A 6,000-nucleotide genomic window follows, 5' to 3' on the forward strand; every position below is an offset into this window, starting at 1 on the left:
ATATATGTGTGTGTGTGTGCGTGTGTGTGTGTGTGTGTATGATCACGCTAAGCTCTTCCCGTTCCTCGGATAAGAGAGAGGCATAGTCATACCCCGGTGAGAGGGAGTGCGTGTGTGTGCATATCTAGATATTTATCTATCATTTTGGGTCGTGTACAGTTGTCTATATATATATATATATATATATATATATATCCCTACCTCTTATACATTATGTAAATTTATTGAACAAAATAAGTCACTAATGACAAACGGAAATTCAAAAGACGGGAAAATAAGTCGAATCATTTCTACCAGGAAATTAAACTCTCAAATGACATTTCAAAATTCAAATGATTAAATCTGGCATTAATATTGTCACCGGTCAACGAAACTCACATTTTCACGCTCAATAGTCAAGCGGCGCTGAAAAGGAGTTTCATTCTGTTTTATTCGTTACAATTTTTCTTTAAATTTTCGAAAGACAAAGTTCACAATAAATAGGTTGTTGACAACAATGTCACTCCTTAGTTCGTACTGATATTTTTTCGCTTTTCTCCAGGTTTTTTCTTTATTTTATTTGGTTTCGTTAAAGTTTTTCATTTTACTCCAGGTTTTCTCTCCTCAGCTGTCGGTTTGGAATTTTCAATTGTTTAGTCTCAATTTTTCAAAGAAAATTCATGTAGTACTTCCTGATTAATTTGGCTTCTCTCTCTCTCTCTCTCTCTCTCTCTCTCTCTCTCTCTCTCTCTCTCTCTCTGTATCATATTCTTGTATATCCAATTATAATTATTTCAAGATATACCTCTTCACTATCTGCTGCTGCTGATAAGGCACATAACATATCCAAATCCCATTGATGTTATCATAATAATCTTATTTTTCCCGGTTGGAGCCATTGGTCTTGTAACATCTTGCTTTTCCAACTAGGTTTGTAGCCTATATAATAATAATAATAATAATAATAATAATAATAATAATAATAATAATAATACAAGGAAATGGATGAATCTAGCAACAATTTCCTAATGACGTAAGGTTAGTTTTCCTGACTTTCCCGCCTCAATAAACTCCTATTATTTCCCTAATCTTAACAGTCATGTTTCTTACAACCGTTACACCAAAACGATAACGGTTACGTGATGTTACTACACCAAGGTTATTTACTTACTTCATTTAAGAGCGATACAATAGAGAAGGACTTCTCACGCTAGGTATGTTTTTTATACTTTTGAAAGCCAAGCAAATTAGATCCGGTAGCGCTGGAAGGAGGAAATATAGACCGATTCATAGCATGTCAATGTCAATATCTCTATTATAGGCCTAAATAGTATGGTGACTAATGGAGGATTACGACAAAATTCATGGGAAAGGTATGGAGATAATTACCAAGTGGATAGTGCAGATGAAAGGTGGTCTAAGACTAGCCACTATTTTGGGTTGAAAGGGGAAACCACTCTAAACTATTTCTTAAATAATCTAAGACTATTAAGAATAATGTTTCAGCTGTATGCAGTAAACCCACATTTATGAAGAAGCTGATACATAATCAACGAAAAATTCAAATGGTATTTGTTAGTTTAGATAAATCGTATCCAGGAAGCATAGAAGAACTTCATTTATATGTTAGTTTAATTTTCACCTTTGACAAGGAAAGCCCGGTTCAGCAACCTACGTATGACGGCATAGATAATTCAGTATCGTCATTTTTAGAGTTTATTGTTGTTTTTATCTGTTAATGGAGTAGAATTGTTTTCATATTGACAGCGAGTTAGGTCTAGCTGCCATGCTGGAATTAAACCGGCTTAATCTATGCTCGTGGACAAACTTACCCACACAACACCCTCTTTCGATAACGGTTACATCCCGATATAACTAACTCATGTATATTTGTCGTCAGTTTATTTTCCAGTCAAGCTTAAACAAAAACTCTTTAAAAATTAAATGTCTTTCGTACTTAGGTGATTAACACACTATCAAACAGAACAAATTTTATTTCCATCAGTGATATAATGTGTTTTATCTGAAAAATACTTATAATTTGCTTCTGTTTTTAAAGTATATCTTTTTTTTCTGGAAACTCGACTAAGATTGTTTTTATGAAAAGGAAAACTTACAATTCAAGGAAACAAGTTTAGGAAGTCCGAGTGTCTCGTGAAAAAACAGCGGGAAATGCCAGGGTCTTTAATCTTTTGTCATCCGAATCATAGCGGAAAAAATATCTAGGGGTATTGTTTTCCTTTAGGGAAAACCTAAAAGAAAGGTCAAATTTACGTATAGGGGAGAAATGGGAACGGACAATATTTGTAGAAAATAGAAACAATACAAATTCATTCGACCTACATTAACAGAATATGGGAAGAAACACAAAAACGAATATGCGTCTATAAATTCCTCAAGCAGGGCACTGTTTTAGTGGTTCAAATCACCTAACGAAACAATTGTTTAATTTCATACCTACACATTTCTACACTGTAGAACATCGTGTAATTGTTACAGCTTATGTTTGACAGAGAGCCAGTAAGATCATGGTGTTCACCAAGAGAACCACTACTATTTACCTTATCAGTGACGGTGTCCGAAACTCCGAATAAAGTACTTTATTCTCGAGTTCGGTTTAGTAAGTTAGTTTTGTGTAAACCAGTGTAAGGATAACATCTGTGTTAGAAGCTCTCTGACGGGAATATAAACAAACTGGTTAATGGTAAGAAATAGTCTTTTTATTAATTTTACATACAGGCCTAGTTTAAATTTTATTTGCAAATTCGGTTAATAGTTTTTTACGTTAGCAATGCCGTTATATTTACCCTTATTTAATGGTTGGGGGCTATAGTCAATGTAGATTAGGCCTAGGCAGTTTATACTAACAACAGGGTGGCTCCAGATAGAAAGGACAACAGTCATGGCACCATTCAGTCTTACAGCGAAATATGCATGAGCTCCATGTGGAGTAAAACTTTCTCAGCATTATTCGCTTACTACATTTACACAGGAGGCTCATCAGCAGTATGTTGAACCCCTTACAAAATAGTGCCACTTTTATGTAATCTTGCATACAAACATTATGTGTGTGTGTGGGTGCGTGTGTTTCTCTTCAAAGATTTTGGGTGGTAGTCCTACACTTGGTTTTCCAAATTCAGTGCACTTTGATACATTCAGCAGTAGGATGGAATGGTGGACCGAAGTTAAGGAAACAGTCTTGCTTGCCGTTGTGGTGGCCTGTTAGTAGCGCCCTTGCCTGGTGATCGCCAGACCTGGGTTTGAGTCCCGCTCAAACTCGTTAGTTCCTTTGGTCGTTGCAACCTCACCATCCTTGTGAACTAAGGATGGGGGTTTTGGGAGAGTCCATAGGTCTACCTTCTGAGTCATCAGCAGTCATTACCTGTCCCTCCTTGGTACTAATTTGGGTGGAGAGAGGGCTTAGGGGCTGATCATATGTATAAATGGTCATTCTCTAGGGCATTGTCTTGCTTGATAGGACAATATCACTGTCCCTCTCCTCTGCTATTCATGAGCGACCTTTAAACCTTTAAACTAGGGTTCGAAACCCTCTCAAGTTCGATAGTATCTTGTAGTGTCTGCAACTTTGCCATTCTTGCGAGCTCAGGATTGTGGCTTTGGGGGATCCTAGAGGTTTACCTGCTAAGTCATCAACAGAAATTCCCTGGCACTCCCTGGTCATACCTTGGGTGGAGAGAGGGCTTAGGTGCTGATCATAGGCCATTGTCACTGTCCCTTGCATTTGGCATTCATAAGTGACCTTTAACCAAGGTATAAGCTAGATCTCCCAGACACTGCACCTTTTCTGCCCATAACTGCACTCACTTTTTATCCTTCTCCCATATATTCCAACATGTTTCCTTTCTTCCATCTTGCTGTCCAACCATTTTACCTGAATGGCCTTCCAGGCCTTATAGTCCATTTCTTTTAGCGATGCATATTTGCAGCGACTCGCGGCGGTGCCCTTTTAGATCGGAAAAGTTTCCTGATCGCTGATTGGTTAGAATTATCTTTTCCAACCAATCAGCGATCCGGAAATTTTTCCGAGCTAAATGGGCACCGCTGCGAGTCGGTGCAAATCTGCATCGCTAAAATAAATTGACTATAGTGCCGACCCTTCTAGCCTATATCCTTAAATCAGAGTATTGACTTAGTCCCAAGCGCGTTTGCATCTACGATTATGATAAACATTCATCTTACTAGATTAAGTATTGATTTTACAACTATCAAACGATTGTAAAACTTTATAGATTAAATAAAGTAATTACGGGGAGTACAGTTCAGAGAATAAAGTTTAGCGCTCCATGTCACTTCAGAGTTAACCCCCTTTATTAGCGTTTATTTAATTAAGTTTTTCTCCATTATTACATCTTTTATCGAATTGAGTTTATAGTAAAGGCATTTGGCAACGTCAATATAATTCTTATTATAGAAAGACATTGTGGTTTTGAATATAGAAGAGAAGTTTGTGTAAATTCTGTTTGTATACCGTTAACTACTTGTCCTCGACTACTCTTTGGTGGGGGTGCTGTTTTGGTATGCGATCTCTAAGTTGTGCTTTTGCTTTGGTATGAGATCGCATCTGATAGCCATTTCACTTCATTTTACGGCGAACAAAGAACCATTAAATTTTCACACACACACACACACACACACACACACACACACACACACATATATATATATATATATATATATATATATATATATATATATATATATATATATATATATATATATATATATATATATATATATATATATATATATATATATATACCGGGAATAATTATCCAAGAAATAATAATCAATCATTGATGTTACGTGCGCAGCTCAACTTTACCGCTTGATGTTTTTTATTCTTTTCGCGAGCAAAGCGAGCGCACGACGAGGCAATAAACTTTAGATTTTCTATTATTCTTGTTTTTTACCTATTAAGAATATTGCGATCGGATACCAAAGCAAAAAAAAAAAAAAAAATAATTTGACATCACGCTATAAATGAGATCGCTTACCAAAACAGCACCTATAGCTCGGAAAAGTTTCCTGCTCGCTGATTGGTTGGGCAAATATTTCTAACCAACCAGATAGCAGGAAACTTTTCCAAGCTAAAAGGGCACCCCTGCGAGTCTGTGCAAATCTGCCTCAGTAAAAAGAATTGACTATAGGTGGGGAGTGCAAGGGAGGTCTGGTGTAAGGTACTGCTTAGCAAAAGCAGGAAGTATTACTCCAATTTTTACCGTAAACCATTACGTAGAAAAATGTTGGTGGCAATATGTTATTTATTCACTTTTAGTGATTGATTAAACGGCTTCTGAAGGTTTAAATATTGATAGTGATTAGAGAAGTGAAAGACTTCTAATATTTCTGGACATTTGTCCGTGGCGTTTTGCGCCTCCCCATATTGGCGGGAAAATCTCTCTCTCTCTCTCTCTCTCTCTCTCTCTCTCTCTCTCTCTCTCTCATAGAATAAATAACGGTTTATTATTATTATTAAGGCCAGCTAGGCTACAACCATAGTTGGAAAAGCAGAATGCCACAAGCCCAAGGGCTCCAGCAGGGAAAGTAGCCCAGTGATGAAAGGGAATAGCAAATAAACTTCATTTAGGTTATGAATATAAAAAGATATGACCAACAAGAACGTTGAAATAGGTCGGAAATTCATGTCAAAAATTAACTTTGTAACAGGTAGAGTTATCTTCAATATTCTCCCTTGCACCATAGGCCTATTGCCTAAGAGAAATTCAAAACAAATTAGTCAAAGGTTGAAAATAAGCCGTTTTAATCAATTCCCTCCCGAAATTGTTGTTTAGGCCTATGATATAAAGAAAAAATAAATTCCTTAAAGGATAAAGAATATTATGATAGTATTAGGCCTACGAATATAAATGAAAAGAAATTTAGGAATGAAAAATATAAAGTTAACAAACTATGTAATTCAGAGTTGAACCATTTTCTTTTTCATATTGGGAATATAAAATCTTATGAAAAAATAATAATTTTATTTACTCATACAAAAGG

At 36.1% G+C, this 6,000-nt stretch overlaps 1 long non-coding RNA gene across 1 annotated transcript in view; it reads left to right on the forward strand.

Annotated features, from left to right (window-relative positions):
• Positions 1-2,616: 2,616 nt before the first annotated feature.
• LOC137658600 (uncharacterized) overlaps positions 2,617-6,000 on the forward strand; it is a 100,828-nt gene continuing 97,444 nt past the window's right edge. The window contains exon 1 of the long non-coding RNA XR_011047383.1: positions 2,617-2,683. This is a non-coding gene — a long non-coding RNA (uncharacterized lncRNA). The remainder of the gene's footprint in view (positions 2,684-6,000) is intronic.

Source organism: Palaemon carinicauda, chromosome 19 (genome assembly GCF_036898095.1).
Source record: "Palaemon carinicauda isolate YSFRI2023 chromosome 19, ASM3689809v2, whole genome shotgun sequence".
NCBI lineage: Eukaryota > Metazoa > Arthropoda > Malacostraca > Decapoda > Palaemonidae > Palaemon > Palaemon carinicauda.